This window comes from Candoia aspera, chromosome 5 (genome assembly GCF_035149785.1).
Source record: "Candoia aspera isolate rCanAsp1 chromosome 5, rCanAsp1.hap2, whole genome shotgun sequence".
Lineage (NCBI taxonomy): Eukaryota > Metazoa > Chordata > Lepidosauria > Squamata > Boidae > Candoia > Candoia aspera.
This window is the reverse complement of record NC_086157.1, coordinates 100967840-100980710: the sequence shown is the minus strand read 5'-3', so window position 1 is coordinate 100980710 and position 12871 is coordinate 100967840.

Sequence of the window (12871 nt, the reverse complement as noted above, 5' to 3'; positions counted from 1 at the left end):
GAAATATCTCGGAGGTGAAAACCTTATTTCTCTTCTTGTTCTCATACTTGTTCTTTGAAAGGGGACTAGATAAACCATTTCAAACTTCACTGAACAATGCTGGGCTAAAAGGCATGGCTTTGTGTCTTGTCATATCCCTAAACTGGTGATATTAATCTATAGCAAGCAATGTAAGACCAATCTAAGATGGGTTTTGAGTAACAAAATCTTAGTGTGTAACAACCTTGAAGAAGTATCCAGATTTGTTTAGAGGCGTACTAGAAACTTTTTACTTCTCCTCATTTAAAGGAAGCGTCTAAGCCCCACATCTGAACTTGGCAAGAAAATTAGGTTAAGTAACTGGACATGCAGTGCTACTACTGAATCAAAACAAAGCCATGAAACTGACTCAAGAGTTTATAGTGAATGAATGACACATGAAAAGGAAATGAAACGAAGGAGTGTTGGAAATCCCATGAGTTGGCAATAGGGTTCTCATTTGACAAGGATTTCTCCCCAAATTGAGAAACTCATCTTGCAAATAAATAAGTAAATAAATAAATAGAGAGCCAGTTTGGTCTAGTGGTTAAGGTGCTGGGCTAGAAACCAGGAGACTGTGAGTTCTAGTCCTACCTTAGGCATGAAAGCCGGCTGGGTGACCTTGGGCCAGTTGCTCTCTCTCAGCCCAACTCGGTGCAATGTACACTAGCCTCCTCATGGGGCATCCCGGGCAACGTGACTTGTCACGGCTAAATAGTCTACACATCTGGCTGCTGGACCTCACAAGGACTTCCCAGCAAGAAAAAAAGCAGCATGAACACCAAACTGCTATGCCATATGATTAAAAAAAAAAAGTAAATAAATGACATCTGACTTGCAGATCCTTCACCCAAATGCAGTTCCTCTTGATTCTTCTCTCCCTTGAATTGTGGTCTCTCTGCTGTTGTAATTTATATTTTGATAGACTATCTAAAGAATACAATCAACTCCATTAATTCAATAATTTTCCTGAACTGAGTACCCTTTGGCAATAGATGATTCTGAAAGTTAGGGTGCAGGAGATTTTTTTAAACCTTTTGTTAGGGTCATAATATAGGTATATTTTGGAACAGTATGAAGAGTGTTAACACAGTAAATGAATGGTATGTTGGAGCAATAATATTAGGAAAGAAATACCATTCTGAATTAGTAGGCCTTATCTGCATACCATGCTAAATTTGTGATCTGCTTTTTGTTATTTAGCTTCTGTTATCATTTTGGGTTTGCATTTTTTCTTCTCATTGAGTCATTGATTGTCAGCTAAAGACAAGAACCTGCTAGAAAGAAGGAACGTCTTCCTATCTGACACAAGATAAGATTTTCCTCGGTGAAAGTGGTTCATTGGCATCTTGCATAGAGAATCTGTGATTAATTTAATTAAGGAGGCCAACAAGTAATGCCAGATGTTTTAATGTGAGGCAAGTGAAGAAAGTGATTCTTGGATTCCTCTGGCTTTGTTTGTTTCACCTACAGTTAAGCAACACCTGTTGGCAGGTGTCAAATATCTTACTGAAAATCTAGGGATACTATATCCACAGCATTCCTTTGGTTTACTAATCTAGTCACTTTGTCAAAAAGAAACAAACACACACAAAAAATAAAGTTTGTCTGGCATGACTTATTTTAAATAACCCCATGCTGGCTTTTGTCCCTTTCTAAAATGCTTGCAAACCCACTTCTTGGAGATTGTTTCTAGGATTTTCCCAGCTGTTGCTATCAAGCTGATCAATCTGTAGTTTCCTGGGTCCACTTTTTCCCCCTTTTTAAAGATTGGAACAACATTGGCTCTTCTCAGTCTTCTGGCACAGTAACCCAGAGGTTGTCAAAGAGTACAGGCTGGTTCTGCGATCACATCTGCCAGTTCCTTTAGCACCCTGGGATGCAATCCATCCAGCCCCAAAGGCCTGAACTCATTCAAAACAGCTAGGTGTTCTCTCACCACTTCCTTGCCTGCTTTGACTTGCATTCCTCTTCTGTCTCCTTCTGCCCCGCCCCATGGTGCAGTTGGACTACTTTTTCTTTTTGCAAAAGTTCCATATGTTAGATAAAAAGGATCCAGATTCCAAAAGGATAAGTACAGCCAGAAGTATATGTAATACATGTATCTTAAACTGATAAATGCTGCAAGGGAATGGTCATGCTGGCAGTAAGTAACAATCACTGGCTGCACCCAGAAGTAGTTCACGGAGTGTGCAAAATGGCATAGGAATGGGCAAAATAGTGCCACCCTTCAACTGGAAATCTGAAATACATTCATTTGGAACAGAATAAGCAATAGAGAACTGGAAGAAGCTGCCTCTTTCCTGGACCTTCAGTTCAGTTTCTGTGTTCCTTAAACACAGGCTTAATATCTCATAAGACTTTTACATACAGGTAATCCTTGCTTAACAGCCATTTGTTTAGTGATGGTTTGGACTTACGATGGTGCTGGAAAAACCGACTTATGACCGGTCGTCACACTTACGACCATTGCAGCATCCCTGCAGTCACATGGTCACAATTTGGGCACTTGGCAACCGGTTTGCATTTATGATTTTCGCAGCATCCTGTGGTCACATGATCACCATTTTTGACCTTCCCAGCCAGCTTCTGGCAAGCAAAATCAAAGGGGAACTGCATGATTTGCTTAACAACCACGTGGTTCACTTAACACCTGTGGTGATTTGTTGCAAAAAAGGTCATAAAATTGGGTTGGATTCACTTAATGTCTGCTTTGCTTAGCAACCAAAATACCAGTTCCAATTGTGGCCGTTTGGCGAGGACTGCCTATATAATTTCAAGCTGTCTCTGCAGTGGGCTAAGGTAAAGGCAATGTCGTGAGTCAAGTCACTTCAAATGTCCACTGAACGTTTTTGTGGTATAGTTAAAGGGATATGAGTTTAGTCCATAGCATCCACAACCCTTCTCTAAGTTCCACATTTGATCTGGACATCTGAACAAGTTGGATGTTGGAGTTCTTGGTGCTCTCTGAGCTTGGTTGTTTGCCTGCAGATGTTTCATTACCCAAACTATGTAACATCATCAGTGTGAGTGAGTGTGGGGTTTGCTACCGGTTTAGGTTGTTTGCTTTCATGGTTGGAGTTGTTCTAATTTAGTATCAAACCTCTGTATTGGATATCATTTTTTGTGATTGACTTTCTTTATATTTGTTAGCAGATTCTCAACGTAACCCAAACTATAGCACTATATATGAGGAGGGCTTGTACAATGCTGCATGCAGACTCTCCCAAGCCATTCCAGGTGAGCTTGGATGAATTAAACAGTCTTCACCTGTCCAAATAGATCATACAGGATGAACTAAGCAAACCTCTATATGTGCCAGGCAAAGCTCTCCCCAGTGTGAATTTCATCATGAATAACATCAGTAGGTGGAGAAGGCAGTCCTCTGAAGATCCATGACTCAGGCAGAAGGAAATGAGGTCACTCTGAACATATGAAAGAAACAGACCTTATTCAAAGCATATAGACCCTAGACAGTCACCACCCTCATTCATTCTGGGATCTCCAAATTACTTTTTCTGTACTTTCTCATCTCATTCCCACCCTCCCATTCATGTCCCCTAGCACACCAATTTTTCTCAATTGCACAATTTCCCCCCAGATTACTCCCTGATTCTTCCATATGCCATGGCCATTGCTGGATTGGCCCATTGATATTGATATTGGCCACCTAACCAGACTTTCACAGAGCTTTTGTGCAAGAGAAGGAAAGAGTTGCCTTGGTTAGCAGCTTTAGTTGTACCTATTCCCCATGACGCAGTCTCTGCTAATGATAAGGACAGTACTGGTCAGTTCTGGGACATTTTGGCCAGAAGTGACAAAGCCCAGTTTTTCCCCAAGCATGCTCAAACTATTTTATGAAAGCTAAGGGTCCCTAAACTAGAAATACTGTTGCTTGCCTCCCACCAATTAGGAAGTATATGAGAGATACTGACATACACTTGGATTGCATTGAAGGATTCTGTATTGGAAACTTAAGGGGAAAAAAAATCTTCCCAAATGATGCAAATGTTTGTAATCTCTTTCTGCCACATTACAGTAAACATTGCCATGATTTGCAGCCATCCAGCTCACTTTATGTTTTGTCTCCTGCTTTGACAAAATATCCTGTATTAGTCAAACATTTTAATAAACAAATTATCGTCATTTTAGAGTGCATTATATGTAGAATTTAAGCAAGTTACTGCTCAGTTCTGTCAAGTATCAGTTGCCCAGTTTCCTGCCTTGTTGCACAGTGAAGCCAAAGACAGGCTCAGCTCAAGTGCTATTGCTGAATCAGCAACTTAGATCACTGGGAAAAGTCTGTTCCCTGCCTCCCAATTTCTAGATATGAATTTACTTTGGAAGCCTTCTGATGCAGACTCTCCAAGTTAATGCACAATATTCTCACACCTTTACCACAGTTACAAATAATAACCACCCTACTTGTTTTGGAGAATATCTTTCAATTCAGTGAAACTTATTCCCAGAAATTGTGCTAGAGTTGCAGGTTATTGCACATTTTGAGAATGGTTGTGAAGCATAGCTAGTATCATTTTCACTGCAGAGTGCGAAGTAGAAAAAACCACCAGCAGCTTTTTCAACTACCTTGCTATAATAAGTTTAACTAAAAGGAATTCAGAAGAAATTCTAACTCATCCTTTTAATGTGGCTAAAATATTATAACCTTTTTCACAAAGGGAAGAAATCAGCAGACAGGTTTTCATGTAGGTTTATTTGTCCTGAACTGGTTAGTGTTATGTTTTCATTAATTTTTTTTGGGTAAGATTCAGAGATTTAATTTGTTTGGCCACAGGGCAATGGATAGTTTAAAGTACAGTATTGCTTATGAAGTAAACTTCTATCCAGCGGCCAGAACTTGCAGCTCTCCAGACATTGCTAGACTACAACTCCCATATTAACAGACCATTTGCCATGCTTTCTGGGCCTGATGGATGTTGGAGTCCAACAACATCTGGAGGGCCATACATTTTGGTTTCTGATCTAAACAGTGTGGGTAATTACTTCTTTCTCCTTCTTCTAGCATTTTTATTATTCTTCCATTTTATTTTAACAGATTGAGGTGGCTTTCCATCACCTAGTTTTAAATATTATCTTATGCTAGGCTTGGACTGAAATAAAATAAATTGGATTTCATTTCACTGATGATTCTGTTCCATTAAAATGAAAGGAAAAAGAAGAAATGAAGCATCAGCAAGAAATAATCAGAAGTTAACTGACCTGGAAGAATTAGTTGACAATGAAAAAATTAAGAAGGCATTTTATAACTTTTTTACAAATTTATATAAGAAACAAGAAATATCAATTGACAAAATTGAAAACTATTTGCTAAAACACAATTTAAAGAAACTAACTAAAGATAAAAAAGCAACAATTAACAACCCCATTACAACACAGGAAATTATAGATGCTATTAGAAAACTGAAAACAGGCAAAGCCCCAGGACCAGATGGTTCTGCAGGATACTATAAATATTTCCAAGATCAAATACTACTACCATTTAAGGATTTATTGAATATGATTGTATCAGGAAATCCAATACCTCAATCTTGGTCTGAGGCAAATATTATATTAATTCTGAAAGAGAAACAGGATCCGACACTATGTAGAAATTATAGGCCTATTTCGCTACTGAATAATGACTACAAAATATTTACATTAATTCTAACTGAAAGATTAAAAATTATATTACAAAGAATAATTGATCATGACCAAAGTGGATTCCTACCCCAAAGACACATAAAAGATAACATAAGGACTATCATAAATATAATAGAGTATGCCCAAATTCATAATGAAAAACAGATTATGCTACCCTTTTTAGACACAGAAAAAGCCCTTGACAATTTAAACTGGAATTTTATGCTTAAAACCTCGGAATTTATGGATTTTGGCAACACATTTATAAAGGCAGTCAATGCAATCTATACATTCCAAAAAGCCAAAATTGTGATAAACAAAGATACAACAGAAGAATGCGTAATAGAAAAAGGTACCAGGCAGGGTTGTCCACTCTCCCCCTGTCTATTCATATTGGTTTTGGAAGTCTTAACAGAGAATATTAGAAAGGAAAATCAGATTGAGGGAATAAAGGTAAAACAAGAAATATATAAATTAAGAGCGTTCGCAGATGATTTAGTTATTACCCTACAAAATCCACTAACATCTCTTGACTATTTATTAAAAACGCTACAAGAATATGGAGAATTAGCTGGTTTCAAAATAAATAAACAAAAAATGAAAATGATAAACTTAAATATGTCACAAAATATTCAGAATATATTAGAAAATAAATCAGGATTCTCTAGTGTTAAAAAAGTCAGATATTTAGGGATAGAGATTACAGCTAAAACTAACGATCTATACCAAAACAACTATGCAAAAATATGGAAGGAAATTCAACAAGACTTAGGGAAGTGGGAAAAACTAAATTTATCACTTATGGGGTGAATCTCTGTAATCAAAATGAATATCTTGCCAAGGATGTTATTTTTATTTCAAAATATTCCAATATTATTAACTGACAAAACTTTTAAATTATGGCAAAAAGACCTATCAAAGTTCATTTGGCAAAGGAAAAGACCGAGGATTAGACTTAAATTAATGCAGGATGCTAAAGAACGAGGAGGCTGGGGTCTTCCAGATTTTAAATTATATTATGAAGCATGTGGATTATTATGGGTAAAAGAGTGGAATACTTTACAAAATTATAGATTATTAAATCTAGAAGGCCACGACCTGAAATTTGGTTGGCATGGATTCCTATGGTATAACAAATTGAAAGTAAATAAAGTATTTAATAATCATTGTATTAGAAAGTCCCTTCTTAGAATTTGGGAAAAATATAAATCTACTCTAACACCCACTCTACCATTATGGATTTCCCCACAAGAAGTGTATAGTAGGAGAGAAAAAACAGGAATTTGCAAATGGCTAAGATATTTGGACCTAATAAAATTTGAAGGGGCTATATATAAAATGAAAAGAAGAGATGAATTGGAAAATGAAGAACATCCATGCCAATGGTTTTTGTATTTTCAATTAAAGGAACAATTTAAAATTGATGCCCAAAGTTACAAACTCACAAAAGATTTAACCTGGTGGGATAGTTTAGTTTATGCCAACAATGACCACATGATTTCCAAAATATATAAAATGTTATTACAAATAAGAATGGCAAATGTACAAATTAAACAATGTATGATTAAATGGGAGAGAAATCTTGGACATCACATTGACTATGATGTTTGGGAAAGAATGTGGACCAAAGGGCTGAAATTGACTTTAAATTATAATTTAAAAGAAAATTTTTACAAAATGATGTACATGTGGTACATTACTCTGGACAAAATATCCAAAATGTTTCAGAATACTTCAAATGTCTGCTGGAAGTGTAAAAAAGAAACAGGAACATTTTATCATATGTGGTGGACTTGTAAGAAGGTGAAAAAATTTTGGACATCTATACACAATATAATTTGTAAAATGTTGACTAAAGAAATTAATAGAACACCGGAACTCTATTTATTGGGCATCATGGACAAGGATTTGGAACATGAACATGGAAAACTTTTACGATACTTGATCACCGCAGCTAGAATTACGTATGCATCAAAGTGGAAGGAAGAAGTGACCCCCTCAATGGAAGAATGGACATTTAAATCCCTGGATCTGGCGCAAATGGCAAAACTTACGGACCAGCTAAATGATAAAAATGTGGAAGATTTTCAAAATGACTGGACCCCCTTCTTCAACTATGTAGAATCGACCCCAAAATTAACGTAAATGTGTAAAACATATGAATATAATACAAGATGTAAATATTATGTATTTGACATATAATCTCAATAGAACTGTAGAATTATTGTAACCAAATTAGTGAATTATGAAAAGAAATTATTTAGTTAAGGTATAAAATTGTATTACTTAGGGAGCTGGAAATCCATTTCCTTTCTTTTAAACCTCTTCTTCTCTTTCTTCTTTCTCCTTTTCTTTTTTCTTTCTCTTGTTTTTGCATTTTATGTTTATTGTTGATTTGTCATTTTATGTTTGTATTATTTGTGTAAATAATTTAATAAAGACTCTTTAAAAAAAAAAGAAGTTAACTGACCTGCCTTAAAATATTATCCAGAATGCTTTGCTTATATTAGAAACAGACAAGATGTGTCTGTTGATGGCTTGGTTTTTGGATTTGGCTTGGTTTAGGATGCTCACAGTTTCCCAGTTTAACCTATGGTTGAGTCTGTCCAGACAGGCAGAAGACTAGCAGAGCGCATCCACGAACACCAACTAGCAGTCAGAAGACATGATGAGAACTCCTTAATCTCACAACACATGGACAGACTCAACCATAGTTTCAACTGGGAAACTGTGAGCATCCTAAACCAAGCCAAATCCAAAAACACCAGAGAATTCTTGGAAGCCTGGCACTCAGACCAAGCAGCCATCAACAGACACATAGAGGTAAACAACATTTACATACCATTCAAAAGAGACCATAGAAAAGCCAAAAGAACAGTATACTCCCTTGCCAGCAATCAACACCCAGATATGCAAAAATCCACACTAGGATTAACACCAGATGAACCATCAAACAGTGCAATACACCCTAATCAAGGAACTATTAACTCAGGCAATCAACCAAGCAGCAAACAACAGTCCAATCAAAGAACTCCCAAGAAGAGAACAACACCCCTACCAACACAAGCAGGGCAAACCACAGTATATAAACTGAGAGCAAGGCCCACTCCCTCTTTGCACTGAAGATGTTGCCTAGTCTGGCAATGAAATGTCTGCAAGAAAACAACCAGGCTCAGAGAGCACCAAGGACTCCACAGTTCAACCCTGCGCTACAAATATTTGCTTTGATTGGTACTTAAGAAAGTATTCAACTACCATGGATACCTGGCTACTTGGCGTCTCTGTGACTTGCTCCTTGCACAACAACCTGAAATACCAACAATTTCTGTCAAGCTCTTCTGCTTTGGCAGATAGAGGTCTGGACTCATGGCAGATGTAAAAGATTAAGGTTCTCAGACTTTGCAGAACCATTATCCCCTAAAATGGTAAGTGAATGTGCGTGACTCCATCCTGTGAATAAAACAAATTATTTTATTGGAGTTAAGTCTGGGCAAGAAATAAATATGCCACTTATTTTAATAATTAAACATTAATCTAGATATCACAAGGGTTCTCACAGTTCCTGATACGGCAACTGTTCATTTCTAACTTGTGCAGTCAAAATGAAGAGTAAAACCCAGAGAAAGTTTTAAAGCATTCTTGTTTTGCTTCAGGAAGACTGACCAGATTTTTTTTTTTTTAAAATGTGAGCCATATGGCTCATGATCCTTCCTGGGAGGTCCTGATCCAGTTTTAAAACTCCTGGATTAAGGTTTATCTGTCCCAGAAAACATGGTTCTACTCTGGCTTGCATCCCTTGAACCAGGTCAACTAGGAAAGAGAAAATTATGTGACAAACAGCACAGCTGTCATGTTCACTGATTCAATGTAGGTTATACATCGTAACGTTTCACATGCCATGGCAATGATGCATGTTTCTGTTTGGGAGGGAGCTGCTGTGAGACCTTGTACCAAGCTCTGTATGTGAAATCAGTACAATGGAATGTGTTTGGGTTTGTCCTGACTCCCAGGAAACACTCTGAGACAGGGAACTGGTCTCTAATGTTTTATTGATAATACATAACAGTAATCCTAACAAACTGAACAAACGTGGGAAAACCCAGCCATATAAACCCCGCAGGTTAAGGCGGTTCCAATCTGTGCCTCTTGGAATGGCTCACCAATTCCTCAGTGCTACACATGCACTTAACAGTCTGGAAGGGAGCCCCCTGCTCGCCATCCTTACTCATGACATCACCCTCCCCTCCAGATTCACATTCCATTTCAGCCCCCTCCCCTCCAGAGTCTTGATAAGATTCGCCGTCTGCTTCTAAGGTCCCATGGGAACTGGGCAACAATGGAAAGTCTTCAAAGGAAAACTCCTCCAAGGAGGAAACAGTACTGCTCTCCAAGTCAGATAACGCCTCTGGGCCAGGTGGCTGCTGCTGGAAAACATCTAGAGAGTTAGAAAAGTCAGCCCCCCTCCCCCCTGGGAACTGTAAGCCCGAGGTGGAGGGCTGCGGTTCCCCCACCTCCTCTGTAACTGGAGTCAAGGCTTCAGGTGGGGGGGGGAGGTACACACTCACAAACTCCTCAGCTTGGGCTTCTTCGGCCTGGTCAGCCGCAAGAGGAATCTCGGGTAAAATGCGAGGCTTGGGTTTGTGAGGGAAAAGCTGATGAAAACGATGAACCAGTGCTGGAGCATGTACATCCCTGGCATTCTCCCATGTGCGCTCTTCCTCGGGGTACCCTTTCCAGTGTATGAAATATTGGATGCCCCTTCCCCTCCTCCTAGAGTCCAGAATGTCCTCAACCTTGTATTCTTCCTCCCCCTGCACAATTACTGGAGGTGGGGGGGGGCAGTTGCGATCGTAAGGCACTTGGGGGAGGGTCCTTGGCTAGCAATGATCTGTGAAAGACTGGATGGATGTTCATGGATGCTGGCAGCTGTAAACGATAAGCCACTGGATTTATCTGCTGTACTACAGTGAAAGGCCCCACAAACTTAGAGTCCAATTTCTTGGATGGTCTGGTAGATTTCAAAAATTTGGTAGAGAGCCACACCTTGTCTCCTACCGCAATCGCTGGTCCTTCCTGTCTGTGAGCATCTGCAGCTCTCTTGTAAACACTCTTTGCCCTGTTCAGCTGCTCCTTTAACAACTCCTGTGCAGCTTGTTGCTCTTTAAGAAAATCAGCCGGGGCTGGGACAGTTCCCTGCTGGGAGGAGGTGGGCAACACCTGAGGGTTAACCCCGTAGAGTGCTTGGAACGGAGACATCTGGGTAGATGACTGTACAGAGTTGTTATAAGTAAATTCTGCCATGGGTAGCAGGGCTGGCCAATTGTCTTGCCGATAAGTGGTGTAACACCTGAGATACTGCTGTAACCATTGGTTAATTTTCTCTGCTTGCCCATTACTGGCAGGATGATGCGCTGATGACAGGTGGATCTGGACCCCTAATGACTGGAAAAGGGCCCTCCAAAACCTGGAAGAGAACTGTGGGCCTCGGTCGCTCACCACATGATTAACTATGCCTCTATACCTGAAGACATGGTCCATAAACAACTGCGCTGTGGCTGGTGCAGATGGGAGGCCCTTGCAAGGAATAAAATGTGCCATCTTTGTGAAAAGGTCCACTACCACCAGTATGGAAGTCAGCCCTTGGACCGGTGGTAAATCAGTGATGAAATCCATGGAGACAGTATCCCAAGGCTGACTGGGGGTGGGTAGGGGTTGCAAAAGGCCTGTGGGCCTCCCTGGGAATGGTTTGGCTCGTCTGCAAGTGTGACAAGAAGCAACATAACCCTTTATGTCTGCAACCATCTTGGGCCACCAGTAGTCTCTCAGAGCTCTATGGAGAGTCTTGAAAACGCCTCCATGGCCGGCCGTTTGGTGGCCATGTCAAAGTCTCAGTACTTCTTCCCTTAATGAAGGGGGAATATACAACCGCCCACTATGCCAGAGTATTCCTGCCTCCACATTGAATGGTGAGGCATTGTCTTGCGGGGCCCTCTGGAGGTCATCCATCCGGGCCCTGGCATATGGGTCCTGTTGCTGCTGAGCTCTGGCTCTTGTAAATAGGTCCTCTGCTTGTCTGCCTGCTGCTAAAATCTCTGTCTGGCTCCCCCTCATAGACTGATCAAAGTTGTGAGGTTGTAATATAGTAGCCTGTACCTCCTGGTGAGCAGTGGGGCTTGCCTGAAAGGATCAAGACAGGGCGTCTGCCAAGCAGTTTTGCGACCCGGGCACACAAGAAATAACAAAATTGAAACGGGAGAAAAACTGGCTCCATCTGATTTGGCGTGGGGTGAGGGATCTGGTGTTTTGTAGAAGCTGTAAATTTTTGTGATCAGTACAAACTTTCACAGGAAAGGTCGCCCCTTCGAGCCAGTGCCTCCACTCTTGGAATGCTGCTTTAATTGCCAGCAACTCCTTGTTGAAAACATCATAGTTTCTCTCTGCTGGTGAGAGTAGGCATGAAAAAAAGGCACAAGGAAGCAATGTACTCTCGGTTTTGTTTGTATATTGCAATAACACTGCCCCAATGGCAATATCTGAAGCATCTGAATGCATTATGAATTGCTTCGTGGGATCAGGGTGCCTTAAGAGCGGCTGGGATGCAAAGAGCTGCTTAAATTCCTGGAAGGCTGCTTGCTGTCTCTCCCCCCAAATGAATTTTGAGCCTTTCTTCAAAAGCTGTGTGAAGGGTCTAGTACAGTCACTGTAATTTTTTATAAAATGGTGATAAAAATTACAGAATCCTAACTACCTTTGTACCTCTTTAACATTTCGGGGAGGTGCCTGGACCTTAGCAGGATCCATGGATATGCCTTCTGTTGATACTTTATAGCCCAGGAAATGTACTTCAGTTAAATCAAAGGCACACTTCTCTAGCTTGGCGAACAACCTGTTCTCTCTCAGTCTTTGCAAAACATTACGTACATGGGTTACGTGAGTTGTGGCATCCTCAGAGAAAATTAATATGTCATCTAGATAAACGACCAGATACTTATCTAATAAATCAGCAAAAACGTGATTCATAAATCTGGAAAATATGGCTCCTGCATTAGACAAGCCAAAGGGCACAACAAGGTACTCAAATTTGCCAAACCTGGTGTCGAAGGCAGTCAGGTATTTGTGGCCCTCTTTCACCCAGATGAGATTGTACGCACTCCTGAGATCCAACTTGGTAAAAATGCGTGCCCTCTGTAAGCGATCTAGCAGATCCAAGATT